General features: G+C 34.8%; 1 pseudogene; it reads right to left on the bottom strand.

Moving 5' to 3' along the window:
* Positions 1-626: 626 nt before the first annotated feature.
* Positions 627-3035, bottom strand: LOC118060537 (GDSL esterase/lipase At5g45670-like; annotated as a pseudogene).
* Between the last annotated feature and the right edge of the window lie 19826 nt (positions 3036-22861).

Below are 22861 nucleotides of genomic sequence, written 5' to 3'. Positions count from 1 at the left end.
TATCTCTCAAGTATTTTGTGTTCTTTTGTTTTTTAGTTTCAGCCTATTTTTTATTCAAAAAGCAAGTTAGTTGAAATCAAAAAATAAATGGGCCGGTGCTAAGGAGATTGTTCGATATCTTGTAAGCTTTTAGATTATTTACCTAGTTAAATAGTTTTTATTTTTTATAATATATTTTATATTTATTTGTGTTTAAGATTTTTATTTTGTAAAAATTAAGATATTTTATTTGTGAATATTGGTTCTATATACTATTGCTATGGAGAATAATTATTATTTAGTGAGAAGCCAAAATACATGTTTTATATATATTTGGGTTTTATATAATTGTTGTTGGCCATTATATCCTGGATCTTATTTCTTGATCAACAGATTTTCATGAAAAATTTAAACATCAAATTTAGAAAAAATATTAAATTACAAAATTGAAAGAAGAAAAAACCTTTTAATTTAATTCCATATTTGGGTTTAAAATCATGATCTTACAAACATTAATTACATTAAGACATCAAAACCTTTCCAAACACAAATTAAAATTTCGATGACCCAATTCTCCTTCTTTTTTATCCTCTCTCTTTCAGCTTTGTTAGGATACTGATTTCACAAGAAAAAAAAAAAGCAGAAAATTATATGAAATTGGATGTTTTATTCAATGACTAGGGTTTATTGCAACATTTTAGTACAATGCTAATATCCTAGATGACAGAAACAATGTTGTCAACCAGTCTTCTCTGGAAAAACAAGAAAAAAAATAGAAGGCCCAGGCAGTGCTACCTCGCCAACTACCAGTCTTAATCATAATATTTTACTGCCATACGAACTTACTGCAACCATCGGCTTCATCGTTTGGGACCTTAGCTAATTCACTGATATCATATGGATATGCATCAACAGGAAATTGACGTTTATATGCCCTTTTCGCAAAGATCCGAGCTCTAGCTTCAGTATAGTGGGCTCCGTCCCAGTACACATGCTCATCCCTGTTGAGACATGGATAAGTAAGAGGTGCACACGGTATTTCTCCAGTAGGAACGTCACAACAGCCTTTATCGGTGATTTTGAAACCTGCAAAGCAAGCAAAAGTAAAATTAGGAGGCCATGGCGACGCCTGTCTTGATGATAAACCGTTAACCCCCTCCAAAGAATACAAATATTACCTAAATCTGTATAATTTTCAGAATCAATTTCGTAAGAGTTTATGAAAGTAAATTTAGCTACGGGATGGTTGGCATTAAGCTTTGCGATAACTTTCTGAAGCTTGTTGTTGAAAAGTTGAACAGCATGGTTGAGTTTTTCTACACATGAAGATTCATCTGCGCCAAATATTTGGATGTATGATGGCATACAACCTATCCGAATAAGTCCGAAGACGGCTATCTTTCTTGCTCCTTCCTTGTACAATCTCTGACATTGTCAAGAAGAAGAATGGAAAGAGGCACTATTAGTAAGTTAGTTTATAGCCACTATCATCACACACAAAAAAAAAGGTTTTATAGTCACAATTAAATCACGTTTTAAATCTCATATAATAACTTAGGATTATCTGGTTTTGAATATATATATATATATATATATATATATATATATATATATATATATAGTCCTAACAAATTAGCTTTTTGGAGGAATGATTTTTCAAGGAACTAACCTCTAGTTGAATTTCATAAGTTTGAACAAGAAGCTGTGCAAATTGTTCAGGAGTGTAGATGTTGCTGCTATTGTAGCCTTCGCCATAAAAGTTGTTGAGATAGTCATTGTAACCCATTTCAACAGCATATATGCATTGGCCAAGATACTTGTTTGCAACATCTGCACCCCCCAGTTCTTTGGCAATCCGTGATGCTATAATCTTGTGGTTATATAACTGAAGATCCATGGTGTATCGTTGTCCCTTTCCATACAAAAGAATCATAATGTTAGCGCTGCAGATTAAGATATAAATATTCTTACTGAATTTAGTTGAGCAGTATATATTTATTATCTTTATTAAAAGAAGTTGATTCGCTTTATTATATTGGGAAATGCAGGGCGTATGTTTTCACAAAAATATATTTTGATCGAAAAAAAAAATAATTTAAAAAACCATCCTCAATAATTAAAAAAACCCATTAATTTAGTGTTTGTTTAACTCAAATAAACGCTGAAAAACAGGATGGCCATCAAGAAGATGACGAACCTAAGAAAAATCGGAACCAGCAGGTTCTAATTCATAAATTTTAGAAAATGTTGGATTTTATTTCATGTCCTAAAAGAAATATTCTGAAAGATTTTAATATATTCGTAATTTAAAGGCATAAGAGTGTTGGCATTCACCAGAAGAGATCCTGTCGTGTCAAGAATGCCACCTCCAGAAGATGCATAATTTACACCATTCATAAAATCCCTGCAGTCCCCCTTCCCAAAGGGTGGAATGTAATTTTCGAAAACCTAATTGTTCAGCTGAAACAAAAAGCTCTGCTAATTTATACAGGGTATTCATTTCTTAAGATTAAATGATTAAAAAATGAGCAGCAAATAGTAAAAATTATACTGAAACAAAATTTCTAATTTAATCCAAGAAAACTACCTTCCTAGCTAATAATGAGCAAAAAATCGTTTTTGGTAAGAGAAAACAAGCGAAGATTTTATGTTTAATTATAAGAGAAGAGAGGAAGCTGCAGACCAATCACGTCGGCTAAGTTGAGTCCATTGCTACACCTTCCTGTAGACCCATAAGGAAAGTCGACGCCGTAAGGTAGATAAGAGGCTTTCACATCAGTCGCAAGAACCATATTGTTCCCATTATCGAACAACGAGTCTCCAAACATGAAGAGACAAGGCACTTGTGGTGATGATCCACAAGCTCGGTGTTGCCAGTTTGATAGCACCAACAAAATAGACAACACTATTATCCTCCATGTCTTAAGCCCACTTGCCATTGACAAGCACTGTGTGTAAATGAGATGAGGAGGAAGAAGAAGTGAGTAGCTAGCTAGGGAAGAGTGCTTCGAGACTATACATAGATGGCTAGGGCACCGTACCCCCACAGGCTATTTACATAAATAGACGTTGCCTCTTTTGAAAAAAAAAAAAAAAAAAAAAACTGAAAGATGAACTGGCAACACCGAGCTTGTGGATCAGCACCACTAGTGCCTTGTCTCTTCATGTTTGGAGACTCGTTGAAAAAAAAAAAAAAAAACACGTGCACACAAGATTTCCCTAAGAAGCAAATCATCATCAATTTGAAGTAATAGTACATATCATAATTGTTTTAATGGAATCTGAACTGAATTTCACATGAACTCAATTTTTTATGATTAACACATGTCGGCAATTTTAAGCATAAAAAACTAGAAAATATACTGTAGTTCAAATTTAACAATCAAGTAATCGGCAAAGTTCCACGTATTAGATTCCAAACTTAATTATTTGAATTATTTAAAGACAGTGGGTTGTTGGCTACTTTAATTGAATTATTGAAGTTTATTAAAAGTGAAGAAAAAAGTGGAAAAAGGGTTCCATGATTATCCAAAAAAATACTTGGAAACGGGGTTGTTGGTTCTTTGTGCCATGCATCATATCTGCCGGGATATCATTCTCGTTTTTCTTAACAAAAATAGTTTTTTTTTAAGAGTTCATAAAGTACATTTTCCAATGCTCATCAACGGTTAAAGATCTTGGATTAAGAGATTTCTTTAACTTTCATCATTATTATTATTTATTTTTGAGTTTTATATAAACAAAAAATAAAAAATACAAAAAAAAATCAAAAAAATATTAAAAAATACACACACAAATATTAGTGAAAAGAGTATACTAGAACGCTTAAGAAATAACTAAAAACTAGTTAAGGAAGATCAAATATACAAGATTGAAAAATTTAATAGTATATTTTCGACTGATAAAAGTCTTTTTAGTAAATAAAATTTAATTTGAAAAGAAAATTTTAAAATTGAATGTTTAAGGACTCAATTAGAATTTCTCAAGGTTTATTTGAATTTTATTGAGAGCTTAATTGTGAGAAATTTTGATTTTCAAGGAAAAATTGTATGAAATCAAAAGTTTGAAGGTGATTATGAGTGCAATTAAAAGAAATTGAAAGAATAGAAGCTCAATTAAAATTTGTCAATCCCAAATCAAAAATCCTAAACGACAAATCGTTCAGACTTAAAAAAAAAAAGTAAGTGACATGTCATTTGATCGATTGACCTCTGTTTTTAACAGTTTTGACTGATTGAGTTGGAAAATTCAAATGTATTATATTATGACTTATTAGGATAAAAAAAAAACATGTTTTAAAAGCAAAAAATGCCAATTTCCAGGCTTGGAAGTGGCTGCCATTTCTAGGTATTTTCTGGGTTTTAGGTAGTGTTCTTCGTGTTTATGTAAAGAACATTGCTCGAACTTGTGATTCATATACAAATAACTTATATTTAACATAATTTTCCATTGGATTAATCTAACAACTAATATATTTAATGTATATATAGACACACACCGAAATATTTTAATGCATTGGTAATTAAAAGGCATAAAAGTATTGGCAATCACTAGAAGATATCTGGTAATATTAAAATTCTGTTTGTTTGCGTGATTGTTTCTACGTTTGAAGCAACCACATCAAATCAAATGTTTGGTTACATTAGAAACGTAATTTATTTTTGATGGGGCCCAGTACAAATCACGTTCAAAACACATGATTTGTCAAAGCAGCTCCAAGCTGCTTTTCTTCTTTACTGTTCAGTGTTTTAGTAAACTGTGCAATTCACTCGCATTGTTCACGTGAATAGTGCGAGTGAATTGCACTATTCACTTAAAACAATGAACCTTGCAAGTAAAATTTAGAGTGAACAATTTTTTTTTTGTTAGTGTATTTATTTTTTGTATAGTTTTTTTTAAAAAAACTAGTTTAGAGAATTAAATTCACTTGCACTGTCATGTGAAGAATATTTTTTTCCCGAAGAATTAGTGTAGAGTGAATTAAATTCACTCGCACTATAATATCAATTTTATTCATGATAACATTTTATCTAATTTTATTGCATATTCAAAAAATTATAGAAACTGTAGTTCTTGTCAGATGAATTTTGTACGTAATGGAATTGTAGATGGTTTAATAAAATAATAAAAATTATTGTATATAAAGTATTATTTATTTCATGATATATAGTAGTAATTAAATCTACAATATTTAAGTAATTGTTTTGAGGATTAAAACTCTTTACATAAACTTAAAACTTAACCCAAACGAAGTACTAAGTGCAAAAATAAAAATAAAAAATAACAAAACTTGCTCAAACAACACATTTTAAACCTCATTTGAATTTTTGTCAAATATTTGCTAGTTATAGATATATAATTGGAGCTTTGAGATCTTCTTTATCAAATCTGAACATATTTAACAGTCAAATAAAAAGTTAAAAGCTTTTTTTATAAAGTTGATCATTTTGAATAACTCACCCCTCTTTTTAAGTTTAGTTTATCCATAATTATCCCCACAATACTATATATTATAGACAACAATATTATCCTCCATGTCTTAAGCCCACTTGCCATTGACAAGCACTGTGTAAATGAGACGAGGAGGATGAAGAAGTGAGTAGCTAGCTAGGGAAGAGTAATTCGAGATTAAACGAACCAAGACTATATATAGATGGCTAGGGCACCGTAGGTTGTTGGCTAATTTAATTGATTTATTTAAGTTTATTAAAAGTGAAGAAAGGAGTGGAAAATGGGTTAATCGTGGTTAACAAAGAATTTGTCTTGCATCATGTATGCCGGGATATCATCCTCGTTTTTCTTAATTAAAATGGTTTTTTCTTTTGGAGAGTTCATGAAGTACATTTTCGAATGCTCATCAACGGTTTAAGATCTTGGATAAAGAGATTTCTGTAACTTTTATCATTGTTGTTATTCATTTCTTGGTTCCGAAAAAAAAAAAAAAGAGAAATGAGAAAATACAAATAAATTCAAAGAATATTGAAAGAAAATAAAAAATATATATTAGTGAGAAAAGTATACCTAAAGCCAAACCTATTTGATGCGGAACCCAAATCAGATCTGATATGGACAAACCAAGGGTATAAACATGTTGGAAATCATGTAAAGATCAATAAAATAACATCTATTTATTTTGATTATTAATAAATCAACATGATTTGATCAAAATAAATTTTGATATCAAAACAAATTTCTAGGATTAAAATTCATTAAAACATGTTATTGATGCAAATAAATCATATATTATTAACTAATCAAGTTCAAAGAAGTGTCTAGTGACAAGAAATAAAAAAATCCTATATTAACTAGTTTGTTTCCTGGAATATTTGGAATATGAAATAAAAGCGATGCTAAATCTAGACCTTAGAACGATTATGATTTAATCCAATAAAGTAGAGATATTCTTATGAAAGAAGGTCTGTCTTAAACCTTAGACGAAACTAACGAATATAAACATGACTTAAAAAAACAATCGACAAGCAATGTAGCTTAACCTAGATAGGATGCTTTAGGGGTAATATATCTTTCTCTTACATAACTAATTTATTTACCTAAATTCTCATAGATCATTAGATTTTCAAGTAAGTAATGCTAGGTGACGATTCTTAAATTTCATAATTAAACTCAATCCCCCTAATTTTTAGGAGGCAATTCCATCATGCGATACCATGCACATCACGATACTTGTTGACGGTTCTATTTTTTCTAGAACTTTATCATCTATAACATAAGCATCTGCATCCATATTATTCCCTTCCCTTGCCAAAGAATGGTGATGTGCATATGGCCACACTTTCTTTTTATGACCATATTGGCCACACTGGAAACATACTAGATGAAGTAGTTTTTATCTCGGTTATTGACCAATAAAATGGTTAGTATGATGATCGATCGATAGGAAGTAGGTTTTTTTATTTTTTTTAAATACTAGCTAGTAATCATTACTTGATGGTTAAGGGGCCTTCCTTTTTATCCTTAGATTATCCAATTCTCCTTCCTTTTTTATCCTTTCTTTCTGCTTTGTTGATATTATCACTTCAAAATAGTAATAATTAAAAAATAGAAAACATAAAATTATATGAATTTGATGTTTTATTCAATAGATAAAGCTTATTGCAGCATTTGAACACAGTGTTGATATCATAGATGATAGAAACAATGTCAACGATAGTTAACAATATTGCCAACCACTCTTCTCCGAAAAGCATACAAAAAAATAAAAAAAAGAAGAAGAAGAAACTTGAATGGTAGATATCTTTTAAATAAAAATACGAAGGCCCTGGTAGTCCTACCCTAAGCCAACCACCAGTCTTAATCATAATATTTTACTGCCATACGTACGTACTGCAACCATCGGCTTCATCATTTGAGACCTTAGCTAATTCACTGATATCATATGGACATGCATCAACAGGAAATTCACGTTTATGCCCTTTTTCGCAAGGATCCAAAAGCAGCAATCGATGACTTTGAAAGAGGTGCATATGGTACTTTTCCAGTAGGAACGTCACAACAGCCCTTATCGGTGATTTTGAAACCTGCAAAACAAGCCAAAGTAAAATTAGGAGGCCATCCCGATTTTGGGACCTTAGCTAATTCACTGATATCATATGGATATGCATCAACAGGAGATATTTTCGTATTGCACCAACTTAAATGTTGTCTAACGCTGTTTCAGCTACACTACTGCCATGTTTTAGCTACCCAGAAACAAAAGCAGCAATCGATGCCTTTCAATGGCCTAACATCTGGTCAGGAGACAACAACTAGTCAAAACGAGTTAGGTGTAATGTAGCACACGAGGTTGAGGTGAAAAACGACAGGGCTTGCTAAATTAATGGGAAGCAATAGGACCCAAGCCACGCTGCCACCGGCTTGTTTTTCACTCTCTCCACTGACACGACCAAAAGCTTGATGTCTCTTCCCAAGTGCAGGAGTGTCGAAGTAATAAATAACCCGGCAAGACCGGGGTCGAACCACAGAGAGGTTAATTGTATAAATTATAAATAACAAGACAACAACAACAACAACAACAACAACAACAACAACAACAACAACAACAACAATAATAATACTCAGTACGTGGCGTTGTTATACCTGAGAATGATCTAAAGATCGGGTCACAGGTTTCCAGCCTATATACTGACTTTATGAAAAGATCAAAGATATATATTATATAATATAAACAGAATGTAAATAATAATAATAATAATAATGATAATAATAATAATAACAGAAGATGAAGAAATTAATGAGAACTTTGAGATAAAAGATTAACGTAAGGATTAAACAATGATAAAAACAAATGTCAAGGTTAGAGGATCCACTAATGGTACTTCAAACAAGTATAATATAAACTCTTATTACTCAATTGGAAACCACACATAAAGGAGGTTCCAATCAGATTATAAATTGTTAACATGATTACATTAATTATCTTATTCGAATAAAGCTAATACTTGTAAATGTTGGCAGGCATTCATGATTATAACTTATGTTAACAACAAATCAAGTTCCTTTCATAGCTCAGGTGTCGGTTAAACCATACAGTATGGGCTATGAAAGTGCCAAGTATTTGTTGTACCAAGTGTTACACAACATAAATCTAGATTAACCATTTAACAAGCAAAGTATTAAAGTGAACAAGATAACAAATATAAAACATGTTAGTATCCAACGTTAAGGTCCATGTTAAGTTTATATTATACTTGTTCTTACACCATTAGTGTACCCTTTTCACCTTGACATAATTAACTTAGCTAGACATAATAAAAGAAAGAAACATAAATGAGCAAGACAAGAACATAAATGAGAAAGAAGTTAACTAGACAAAGGAAAGGAAATGAAGTGCATAAACTTGATATTAATGAAAGCAAGACATAAGCAATACAAAGAGAGAAAGCAAGAGCATGATCTTGATCTGAACACCAAGATGCCTCAATACATGGTAAGTGCCTCCTTTTATAGGCCAAAATTTGGAACTATTGATTTGTTGACTAATTGATGAGTGGGTGGCCACATCTTGACTAGATAACAATCCTTATCTTCTTGTCTGATCAAGACGTCATTGATAACATCATAATTTTCCCAGAATCCTCAAGAATGTTCTAGGAAATTGTCTCAGCTTTCCAACAAAAAAAAGATGAGGTCATTTGGACTTCTAGAACTCAAGATATGGGCTGAACACTAAATAGTGTTTGGGCTGCAGGACAGCTTCGGACTTCTTCGTTGTTCCTTCAATTTGGACTTCAAAAACGACCTTTTCAAATCTTGGGCTCCTCATGAAAGTTGTAGGCCTTTGTCTTACCTTTCCATCCATATAAAGTGGACCTAAATCCGAAATCTAGAGCTCCAGATATGATCCAATTACCGAGCAATGTTCCGGTTTGGACTGCACCGACATCTCTTTTCTAAGTTTGGCCATCTCTTTGTCCTTTAACTTTCAATGCTTAAACTCATCAATCAATCCTTTTATTTATGTGATAGTCCTGCATTTAAAATGAGCATTTACCATAAATTAAGGTATCTTATAATATCAAACTTGTTATTATAAAAACATGCTTTAGTTAAGGAGTTATTGATACTTCAAGTGCAAAATGATGATATAAAACCTTGATAAACATGCACTTTTAAGTATTAATCACACCCCCCAACCAGCTTATTACTAGTCCCTAGTAATCTAAAGCGTTAAAATAGAGAAACAATTTGCAAGTTCCACAAAGCAAGGCATTCATCATTCAACTTCCATTAATCTATCCAGATAAACAAACTCTCATTAAATTTATATTCCTGCTTCATACTTCGTAAACAAGATATTAATAAACCTTCTTTTTGTGTGCTCAATGAAAACATAGATGATGGGGCTTTTGTTGGAAGAAAACAATATTATGTTCAAATGTTTAAGGTGAACTTCCTTGGGTTGGGATTATTATTTTTTTCTTCTTCTTCTTTTTTTTTTTTTTTTCTCTTTTTTTTTTCTTTTTATTTATATACACATACAACTTAAAACACAATGTATCTTTAACCCGTGTAACGAGTTTTAGGCTAATGACTCCCAGACCAGTTGATCTTAGGGCATTAGGTGTTGAGACACCCCTACGAGCTTAACAACTCGGGTTGCAGATACTGATACGTAGATAGTGCAATGTTTGATTCCCTTAAGCTTTTCTCCTTAACCCATGTAACAAGCTTTGGGCCAATAGCTCCCAAGTCAGTTGACTTTAGGGTATTAGGTGTTAAAACACCCCTTCGGGCTTAATTGCTTAGGTTAGGGAGGCTACGAAACCAAACTTATCCACGTTTTATTATCATCAATACTATCTTTTTTTTTTTTTTTTTTTTTTTTTTTTTTTTTTTTTGCAAATTATATACTATCCTTTTCCCTTAGTTGTTACCTTCAACAAAAGAACATAATTAATGTAATAATCCAATGTGCAACCCACAATCATATGTTAAAGTGTGTGTGTGAAAATGAAGGTTTAATAATACTTGTTAAATGAGTATAAAAGCAGAATCAAGTGATAACAATGTGAGAGTTTGTAAACCTGAATATTTCAAGAAGTATTATGATAGACCTTGGTAATGAAACTTACTAAGATGCGTCTCTAGAGTCAATAAAATTGATTCCATACTCTGCCATCCTAATAACAATTTTGTCAAATGGTTTTAATAATAGCAAAAACAGTTAGCAAGTTAGTATTTTTTTTTTTTTTTTTTAAACTACTACCCTCTCCCCCAACCAAAACGAGACATTGTCCTCAATGTTCGAAGGTAGAAAGATAGAGTATAGAAGACATCACCTGAAACAGCGAACAATGACAAACCTGAAACACACTTAAACAAACATAAGAAGTAACAAAACAAAATAATATGCTATTAATAAAACCAAAAGACACAAGGTTTCACAGATGAAGGCTCAAAATCTAATCTAAGCTTTTTACGGCTTTCCTTAGTTGACCAATCTAGACGACTCATGCAGGGATCAATGACAGGGATGAAAGATTGTAGTTGGTCAATCAATTGTTCAGCAGTAGCAGCAGAGATTATGATTCGTCGTGCCGAAGATGTTAGAAATTCCTGTTCCACAGCTTGATCAAGGAAAGACAGCAACTTATCATAAAAAACCATTAACATTTAACAAACCTATGGGTTTATGGTGAATGTGCAGTTGGGCCCAAGATGAAATATGAAAGATCTCTTCCAATGTGCCCAGACCACCTGGTAAGGCAATGAAGGCATCAGCATGGTTAAACATGGTATTCAGTCGGTCAGACATTGTTGGGACATGTAGTTCTTCTCCAATTGTTTTTCCAATGATGTCCCCATTTGCTAAAGCTTTGGGGACAACCCCCAAAACTTGACTGCCTCCTAAAAATGCAGCCATTGACACACCTCCCATTAACCCAAGGCTACCTCCCCATACACTAAATGAATCTTTCTCTCAGCTAGTACCCGGCCAAGATGATTTGCTGATTCTAAAAACTCTTTTTTCTTTCCCAGAACTGGATCCACCGAAAACACAAATATTTCTTATATGATGACTTGAGGAACCTGCCATTTCTACACACTTCTATATTTGATGAATATATGGGATGAGTAGAAATGAAGGGAAGGAAGAGAAGAATTTATAGATGAAAAAGTGAAAATGCAATCATACCACCTATATGTAGGCCAGCTGTAGTCTCACAAACTCTCTCTCTCTTTATTAATTATTTATTTTGAAAAAGCATGTATGTACAGGTAGTTGTGATTGTGGCTCACATCTTCCCTTGGTTTTACGTCCAAGAACGGCTTAAACGCCCTCTATGGGTCGAGGATAGGCTTCCCATCCAGTTTTCTTAAAAACTGGCAAACAGGGTCTTTTTTAGTCAGATTCCCAAGACTAAGTCGATCATGTTCTTTATGGAATTGTGGCCATAAGTCATGAATTACACGATGCACATCTCCACTAGGATGCGTCTCAAGGGTCAATAAAAGATTATCTAAAGACCCCTTACTCAGGCCATCCTTAATGAATTGTATCTTATCTTCACGGTTTACAGATACCATTCCTAAAGAACGACATGTCACATTACAAGTCCATCTGGCACACATCTGTGACAGACTTTCAGTCGTTTGCACGACGTTTTCTTTGCAAAAGTGCTTTTACCTGTTCCAGGCATGTGTGAAATGAAAGAATTGGAGGACTCACCTGATAATCGGACCTTTGCTTCAATTAGCCAGCGAATATCTTCAGGAATTCCATGATTCATTAACAACCGTAATCTTTCACACCTAGCACGGTAAATTTTTGTAATCGCATTTTGAGGCAGAGCGGGAAAATACCTTTTTCAACTTTTCAAGAGTGCTGTCCATTTTTAAATGAGAATTGGATGGGAGATTCAAAGAAAGAAGAAAGAGCAGAGAATTGCACAATTATATACACAGATATCAGTTATCATGGGAAACTGAAAGAACCGACTTAAGAGTCACGGAGTACCGTTATCCGCCATTTGACCGGGGTGAGAGAAACTAGCAAAACAAAAGATACACCAAACAAACACAAAACAATGTGAGAAAAAGAATCAATCTTTATATACAGGATCACTCAATTCAGTAGAGTCATTTTCAACTGAAAAATTGTCAAAATAAACTTTCAACCGATGCCCATTTACCTTGAAAACATTGCCATTCTTTTGGATTCTCGATATCACAGGCCCCATATGGATACACATGTTTCACAATAAAAGGACCGCTCCATCTTGATCTTAGTTTTTCCAGGAAATAAATGGAGTCGAGAATTATAAAGCAAGACTTTTTGACCAACATTGAATGTTTTTCTCAGTATTTTCTTGTCATGAAACTCTTTGATTCTTGCTTTATGAATTCTTGAATTGTCATATGCATCATTTCTAATTTCCTCAAGCTCATTTATTTGCAATTTTCGCAGTTGACTAGCATCATCAAGGCTTGAATTGAAAGCTTTAATAGCCCAATAAGCTTTATGTTCAATTTCCACAGGCAAGTGACAAGGTTTTCCATAGACTAGTCTATAAGGTGACATACCTAATGATGTTTTATAAGCAGTTCGATAAGCCCAAAGTGCATCATTAAGTCTTAAAGACCAGTCTTTCCTATTAGGGTTCACTGTTTTCTCCAAGATCTGTTTGATCTCCCTATTAGCAAGCTCTACTTGTCCACTTGTCTGAGGGTGATAAGGGGTGGCAACTTTATGTGTGATTCCATATTTCTTCATTAAAGACTCAAATGGCTTGTTGCAAAAGTGTGTTCCACCGTCACTTATCATGGCTCGAGGGATTCCAAATCGACTTAAAATGTTTTCTTTCAAAAACTTTATCACTATTTTGTGATCATTGGTTCGACTTGGAATTGCCTCTATCCATTTTGAAACATAATCTACTGCGACCAATATATACAAGAAACCAAATGATGGAGGAAATGGACCCATGAAATCTATACCCCAACAATCAAAGATCTCAATGACAAGAATAGGATTTAAAGGCATCATGTGACGTTTCGAAATAGATCCCAACTTTTGACAATTTTCACAAATCTTACAGAATGCATGTGAGTCTTTGAACATGGTGGGCCAATAGAATCCACTTTGTAAGATTTTTGCAGTTGTCTTTCTTGATGAGAAATGACCCCCACATGCCTCAGAATGACAAAATTTAATGACACTACTTACCTCATTGTCAGGAATGCATCTTCGAAATATTTGATCAGGACAATATTTGAATAAATAAGGGTCATCCCAATAAAAGTTTTTACTTCGTTCAAGAACTTTCTTTTGTCTTGGGTACTCCAATGAGCTGGCAATTGTCCTGAAACAAGAAAATTAACAATATTAGCAAACCAAGGCATCGTAGAGACAGAAAATAAAGATTCATCAGGAAAGTAGTCATCGATTGGTGTAATGTCAGATCTCGAATCGGTTGTCAATCTTGACAAATGATCCGCGACAACATTTTCGGTGCCTTTCTTGTCTTTGATTGTGATATCAAATTCTTGAAGTAACAAAATCCACCGCACCAATCTAGCCTTAGAATCTTTCTTAGAGAGAAGATATTTCAATGCTGCATGATCACTAAAAACAACAACAGGTGAGCCAACAAGATAAGATCTGAACTTGTCACATGCAAATACTACTGCAAGTAATTCTTTTTCAGTGGTAGTGTAATTCATTTGAGCACTATTTAAAGTTTTACTTGCATAGTAAATCACATAAGGTTTCTTATCTTTCCTTTGTCCCAAGACAGCACCCACGGCATAATCACTAGCGTCACACATTATTTCAAAAGGTAATGACCAATCAGGAGGTTGAATGACAGGAGCAGAAGTAAGCAAGTTTTTAAGTTTTAACAAAGGCTTCCTCACAATGTTCAGTCCATTCAAAATATTATCCTTTGTTAGAAGGTTACTCAAGGGCTTAGATATTACACTAAAATCTTTGATGAACCTTCTGTAAAAACCAGCATGTCCTAAGAATGATCTAACATCTTTAACAGATTTTGGTGTTGGTAAGTTGGCAATTAACTCGATTTTTAGATTTGTCAACCTCAAATTCCTTTCGATGAAACAATGTGACCAAGTACAATGCCGTTTGTTACCATAAAGTGACATTTTCCCAATTCAGTACAAGATTCTTCTCTTCACACCTGCTCAAAACCTTTTCTAAGTTAGTCAAACAATCATCAAATGAATCACCAAAAAACAGAAAAATCATCCATAAAAAATTTCAAGAAAAACGTTCAACCATATCACTGAATATGCTAAGCATGCATCTTTGAAACGTGGCTGGTGCATTACATAATCCAAAAAGGCATCCTTCGATATGCAAAAGTACCAAATGGACATGTGAAAGTAGTCTTCTCTTGATCTTCCAATGCAATTTCAATTTGATTGTAACCTGAATAACCATCTAGGAAACAATAAAATTCATGACCTGCAACTCTTTCTAGGATTTGGTCCATGAAAGGTAAAGGGAAATGATCTTTTCTAGTCATTGAATTAAGTTTCCTATAGTCAATGCACATGCGCCAACCCGTAACAGTCCTAGTTGGAATTAACTCATTTTTCTCATTTGTTATCACAGTGACTCCAGACTTTTTGGGTACAACTTGGGTAGGACTTACCCATTTGCTATCAGAAATAGGATAAATGATTCCATTATCTAGAAGCTTAATGACTTCATTTTTCACTACTTCTTTCATATTAGGATTAAGCCTTCGTTGCATTTCTCTAGAGGGTTTAGCATTTTCCTCCAAATAAATCCTGTGTGTGCAAATCAAAGGGCTAATTCCTTTTATGTCAGCTATGGTCCATCCTAATGCATTTTTGTGCATTTTCAGAGTCTGTAATAACTTACCTTCTTGATGCGCATTAAGTTTGGAAGAGATTATTACCGGAAAAGTTTCATTTTCTCCCAAAAATGAGTATTTGAGATTAAATGGTAACGGCTTCAATTCAGGTTTTGGTGGTTGAACACTTGAAGGTATGGGCTCAATTGATCGTGGTGGTAATTCTTCAATTTGTGGTTTCCAATTGCATGCCTTTGATTCCTGAAAGTAGACCATTTGCAAATCATCAGATTCATCAATCTCAGTTTCACTAGAAGTGGTTTGAAATTGATCATGAACTAATTTTTCAATAAAGTCCACTTCCTGTAAATCATTATCATCTCCAGGTTGCTTGTAAATGTTGAAAATATTCATCTCCAATGTCATGTTTCCAAATGATAGCTTCATCAGTCCATTCCTACAATTAATCAATGCATTAGAAGTGGCAAGAAATGGACGTCCTAAAATGACAGGAATTGAATTACATGCTTCAACAGGTTGCGTGTCCAAGACAACAAAATCCACAGGATAAATGAATTTATCAACTTGTACCAACACATCTTCAATTATTCCTCTAGGCACTTTTACAGATCTATCGGCGAGTAAAAGAGTTACAGAGGTTGGTTTTAACTCACCTAGATTGAGACTCTGAAAAACTGAATATGGAAGTAAATTCACACTAGCTCCAAGATCAAGTAAGGCTCTTTTCAATTTTATGTTCTCCAATAAAGCAAGAAATTGTAGGACAACCAGGGTCTTTATATTTCAAAGCATTATTGTTCTGAAGAATGGCACTTACTTGTTCGGCTAAAAATGCTTTCTTTTTCACATTCAATTTTCTCTTCACAGTGCACAGATCTTTCAAAAATTTAGCATAGGAAGGAACCTGTTTAATAGCATCCAACAAAGGTATATTGATCCTTACCTGTTTGAAAATTTCAAAGATTTCAGAGTTGTGACTAACTTTCCTTTGTTTGATCATGGCATGAGGAAATGGAAGTGCTGGCAGGGAATCAACCTTTTCTTTGCAATGTTCAGGTTCAACCCCTTCCTTACCCTCAGAGATAGACTCGTCATCTTTCTCACAAGGTTCAAGAATAGGTTTTTCAATAACCTTACCACTACGAAGAGTGATGACTGATTTGACTTGATCCATGTGTTGGCTTCCAGAACTACTTGCATTTGCATTGTATTGCCCCTTTGGATTTTGCTGTGGTTGAGAAGGAAACTTACCTTTTTCTTGGAAACTGAGAGCAGATGTTAATTTTGCAAGAGCATCTTTAAAATCGGTCATGCTTTGAGCAAGTTGAGTGTTGATTGTCTCCTGCTTTTCAATGAATGCATGCAATGTTTCCTCAAAATTTCTTCTAGGAGGTGGAGTATAAGGAGGTGCATATCCATGAGAATTTTGGAAATTATGGTGTGCTTGAAACGGTGGATGTGAAGTTTGTGCATTGTTGCTATCACTCTTCCAACTAAAATTTGGGTGATTTCTCCAACCAGGGTTATATGTTTGTGAGTATGGGTTATGGTTGGGTCTTTGGAAACTGTTTAAAACATGGGCTTGTTCATGGAGGCATTCCTTGAAAGAAGGCAAAGTTGGGCAATCATTGGTTGCATGCTCATTTGTTTCACAGATTTGACACACAATGTCTTGAACAGATTTTAATTGACCACTCTTTTTTAATTCTAGTGCCTCGACTTTTCTAGCTAAAGATGCAAACTTGGCTTGGAGGTCATGATCTTCCCTAAGGTTGTGCATACCCCCACTAGATGTATGAGGTTGAGTTTTACCTGGTGCCTCATAAGTACCTGTGGTGTCCCAATTTTGAGCATTTTCGGCTAGCAAGTCTAGGTACTCCATTGCTTCATTAGGGTCTTTATCTTCAAAGGTTCCATTGCACATCAATTCAACCATTTGCCTATCTCTAGGTGTTAAACCTTCATAAAAATGTGAAACCAATCTCCATGTTTCAAAACCATGATGTGGGCAAGTATTAAGCAAATCTCGATACCTATCCCAACATTGGTAAAATGTTTCTCCTGGCTTTTGAGTGAAAGTGATGATTTGTCTTTTGAAAGAGTTTGTTCTATGAGATGGAAAAAACTTCTTTAAAAAATTGTTGTTGCATATCATCCCAAGCACGAATGGATCCTGGTCTCAAATTTTGTAGCCATGTTTTAGCTTTATCTTTTAATGAAAAAAGGAAAAAGCTTTAATCGAATGGTGTTCATGCTACAATTTGAGTCATTATAGGTATTACAGACCTCCTCAAATTCCCTTAAATGCAAGTATGGATTTTCTAAGTCTAAGCCATGAAAAGATGGTAAAAGTTGAATAATGCCTGGCTTAAAATTAAAATGAGATGCATCAGGAGGGAAAACTATGCATGAGGGTGCACTTGTTCTTGTGGGATTCATGTGGTCTCTAAGTGTTCTCATACGGTTATTCTCATTATTCTCATTATGAAGTGATTGATTATCTTCTTCGGCCATATTTTCTGAAAATGATGAGGATACCCTACAAAGTCTACCACTTAATGTACGTGACCAAACTCTCATGCACGTGTAAGAAGAGAATAAAAGCAAGAAAAGAAAATAAAAGAAAAAAGAAACAAAACAAAACAAAGGAAACAAAAATAGATAAAATGAAAAGTGAAAAAGAGAAAATAAATTAAATATTATAATTTATACAAGAATTTACCTCCCGGCAACGGCGCCAAAAACTTGACACGACCAAAAGCTTGATGTCTCTTCCCAAGTGCAGGAGTGTCGAAGTAATAAATAACCCGGCAAGACCGGGGGTCGAACCACAGAGAGGTTAATTGTATAAATTATAAATAACAAGACAACAACAACAACAACAACAACAACAACAACAACAACAACAACAACAACAATAATAATACTCAGTACGTGGCGTTGTTATACCTGAGAATGATCTAAAGATCGGGTCACAGGTTTCCAGCCTATATACTGACTTTAATGAAAAGATCAAAGATATATATTATATAATATAAACAGAATGTAAAATAATAATAATAATAATAATGATAATAATAATAATAACAGAAGATGAAGAAATTAATGAGAACTTTGAGATAAAAAGATTAACGTAAGGATTAAACAATGATAAAAACAAATGTCAAGGTTAGAGGATCCACTAATGGTACTTCAAACAAGTATAATATAAACTCTTATTACTCAATTGGAAACCACACATAAAGGAGGTTCCAATCAGATTATAAATTGTTAACATGATTACATTAATTATCTTATTCGAATAAAGCTAATACTTGTAAATGTTGGCAGGCATTCATGGATTATAACTTATGTTAACAACAAATCAAGTTCCTTTCATAGCTCAGGTGTCGGTTAAACCATACAGTATGGGCTATGAAAGTGCCAAGTATTTGTTGTACCAAGTGTTACACAACATAAATCTAGATTAACCATTTAACAAGCAAAGTATTAAAGTGAACAAGATAACAAATATAAAACATGTTAGTATCCAACGTTAAGGTCCATGTTAAAGTTTATATTATACTTGTTCTTACACCATTAGTGTACCCTTTTCACCTTGACATAATTAACTTAGCTAGACATAATAAAAGAAAGAAACATAAATGAGCAAGACAAGAACATAAATGAGAAAGAAGTTAACTAGACAAAGGAAAGGAAATGAAGTGCATAAACTTGATATTAATGAAAGCAAGACATAAGCAATACAAAGAGAGAAAGCAAGAGCATGATCTTGATCTGAACACCAAGATGCCTCAATACATGGTAAGTGCCTCCTTTTATAGGCCAAAATTTGGAACTATTGATTTGTTGACTAATTGATGAGTGGGTGGCCACATCTTGACTAGATAACAATCCTTATCTTCTTGTCTGATCAAGACGTCATTGATAACATCATAATTTTCCCAGAATCCTCAAAGAATGTTCTAGGAAATTGTCTCAGCTTTCCAACAAAAAAAAGATGAGGTCATTTGGACTTCTAGAACTCAAGATATGGGTTGAACACTAAAATAGTGTTTGGGCTGCAGGACAGCTTCGGACTTCTTCGTTGTTCCTTCAATTTGGACTTCAAAACGACCTTTTCAAATCTTGGGCTCCTCATGAAAGTTGTAGGCCTTTGTCTTACCTTTCCATCCATATAAAGTGGACCTAAATCCGAAATCTAGAGCTCCAGATATGATCCAATTACCGAGCAATGTTCCGGTTTGGACTGCACCGACATCTCTTTTCTAAGTTTGGCCATCTCTTTGTCCTTTAACTTTCAATGCTTAAACTCATCAATCAATCCTTTTATTTATGTGATAGTCCTGCATTTAAAATGAGCATTTACCATAAATTAAGGTATCTTATAATATCAAACTTGTTATTATAAAACATGCTTTAGTTAAGGAGTTATTGATACTTCAAGTGCAAAATGATGATATAAAACCTTGATAAACATGCACTTTTAAGTATTAATCATCCACCACACTTATCCCTCCCCACCGTGCTCTCAGCGACTCCCATTTTCGTTTTCTTCCTTCTCCAGTATCGACAGTAGCAACACCGACGCCACCACCAGTTTTAGGGCGACTACCCAGACCACCTCCAACCTCACTCCAGGTCAGTGACAACAACTGCTTCTCCCCCCGCAAGGTTGCCTCCCGCTTCACTTCGCCGGCTGCAACTACTGTTGGTGGGAGAAACCACTGGTGGTGGCTTTGAGACACTCAGAGGGGATAAAACACACTGTTTTATTACACAAAACCGAAGCTTACAATTACACAAAATAAAAGCTTATACACGCCCTCTCTCTCTCTTTCTCTTTCTAGTGTTCCTCTCAATTCTCTCCACACAAATAAACACAAGCTGGGCACTCTATTTATAGACAAAATCAGAATACAAAAATCTAATGTTCCAGGTGTGAAGGCGGCTGTTGACCGGCGGTGTGAAGGCGGCTGGCGGCTGGCGGCTACGGCTGGTCGGTGGGTGGTTGCCTTCCTTGACTGGAAACTACTGGATTGAGTTTAATATTCAACAAATCTCCCCCTTAAACTCAATCGAGGGATGTCATGCCAAGCATGAACTTTAATCGGATAAATACTTCTCCTTTTAATGGCTTGGTGAAGATGTCAGCAACTTGATCATTTGTGTTGCAAGATATCAGTTGGACTTCTTCATTCTTCACATGTTCCCGGATAAAGTGATGACGTGTATCAATGTGTTTGCTCCTCTCATGATACACTGGATTCTTTGCCAATGCGATTGCTGATCGATTGTCAATGTAAATCCCCGTAGGATTTTCTTGAGGAAATCCCAAAAACTTCAGCATATTCCTTAACCATATTGAATGACATACGGCTGAGTTGGCAGCAACATACTCAGCTTCACAGCTTGATAATGTTACAATCGATTGCTTCTTGGATGACCATGTGAAAGATGTGTCTCCCATGAAAAAGACAAACCCTGTTGTGCTTTTCCTTTCATCCAGATCTCTACCCCAATCACTATCCGAGTAGCCTACAAGATTAAAATCTTTACTTGAGGTATAAAACATACCTTCATTCATTGTGCCTTTGATGTAGCGAAGAATTCTCTTGGCTGCATTCAAATGAGACTGGTCTGGTGTCTCCATGTATCTGCTGACGAGTCCGACTCCGTAGAGTATATCCGGTCTGGTACATGTCAAGTACCTTAAGCTTCCTACTAAGCTTTTGAAGTAAGTTGGATCAACATTTCCAACCTTACTCTTCCTCAATTCCACTCCATTCTCAACTGGAGTTGATACCGGATTGCAGCTTTCCATCTTGAACCTTTCAAGAATATCTTTGGCGTAACCGCTTTGGGATACAAAAATCCCTTCTTCCTTCTGCGTTACTTCTAAGCCAAGAAAATGTGACATTAGACCAATGTCAGTCATTTCAAACTCCTGTACCATGCTTCGTTTGAAGTCTTCAAACATGGTAGGGTTGTTGCCGGTGAATATCAAGTCATCAACATATAGGCACGCAAATAAGATGCTGCCATCTGCTCCTTTCTTCACATATATGGCGTGTTCATATGGACATTTCTCAAATCCATTATCTTGAAAATACCTGTCAATTCTAGTATTCCAAGCACGCGGAGCTTGCTTCAAACCATAAAGAGCCTTCTTCAACTTGTATACTTTGCCTTCATTTTCAGCATCAATGTATCCAAGTGGTTGTTCAACATAGATCTCTTCTTCTAGGAAGCCATTCAGAAATGCTGACTTCACATCGAGTTGATAGATCTTCCATCTATGTTGTGCAGCTAGTGAGATCATCAGTCTGATTGTTTCTAGCCGGGCTACTGGAGCAAATACTTCTCCATAGTCAATGCCTTCTCTCTGTTTGTAGCCTTTAGCCACTAATCTGGCTTTGTATCTTTGCACTTCTCCTTTGGCGTTCTTCTTTGTCTTGTAGACCCATTTGACACCTATTGCTTTCTTGTTTTCTGGTAGATAAGTCAGCTTCCAGGTATCATTCTTCTCAATGGCATGTATTTCTTCATCCATTGCTTCTATCCATTTCTCTTCTGTGACAGCTTCATTGAAGTTTAATGGGTCACTATCTGCAAAGAAACAAAACAGAGTTGTATCTTCCATAACCTGAGTGGTATCGTACAACTCTTCAAGGTTTCGCATCCTTCTTGGTCCTTCTGACGAGGATGCTGATGGTGGTGTTGATGATGATGCTCCTGGTGTGTTCCTCCTGTTGAATACAGGGAAACTGTGTGCCGGACTTTGTGGTTCAGCTGCTGGCACAATAGGTTCTTCGACAAGTACTGTTGGTACTTCTTCACCTTCAAAGATCAAATCAAGATTGATCCATTTGATTGCTTCTTGATCACCATTCCATGCCCAAGATTTATCTTCTTCAAAGATAACATCTCTACTCGTAATCACCTTCTTCGTGATGGGATTATACAGCCTGTATCCCATCCTTCTTTCACCATATCCGACAAAGATGCATTTCTCGCTCTTATCATCGAGCTTTCTCCTTCTTGCATCTGGGATCTTTGCATATGCCACACAACCAAAGACTCGTAGATGAGTAACACTTGGTTTGTGACCACTCCATGCTTCTTCTGGAGTAACACCTTGCAAACTTCTGGTCGGGCAGCGATTCAACAGATACACTGCACATGATACAGCTTCAGCCCAGTATTGCTTGGGCAGCTTCTTTGCTTAGAGCAAACTTCTAGCCATGTCAAGAATCGTGCGATTCTTCCTTTCTGCTACACCATTCAGCTGTGGTGTATAAGCTGGCGTTGTTTGATGTCTGATGCCTTGTTGTGTACAATAGGCTTCAAAGTCATTGGCTGTATATTCTCCTCCTTGATCAGATCTTACTGTTCTGATCGTATAACCAGTTTGCTTCTCCATAATTGCTTTAAAATCTTTAAAACAATTGAATACTTCTGACTTCCTCTTCAGAAAGTATATCCACGTCTTTCTACTAAAATCATCAGTAAAAGTGAGGAAGTACCTATTTTGTCCAGTCGACATAGGCGTGATTGGGCCA

Source organism: Populus alba, chromosome 12 (genome assembly GCF_005239225.2).
Source record: "Populus alba chromosome 12, ASM523922v2, whole genome shotgun sequence".
Lineage (NCBI taxonomy): Eukaryota > Viridiplantae > Streptophyta > Magnoliopsida > Malpighiales > Salicaceae > Populus > Populus alba.
This window is presented reverse-complemented; position numbering and strand designations above follow the sequence as displayed.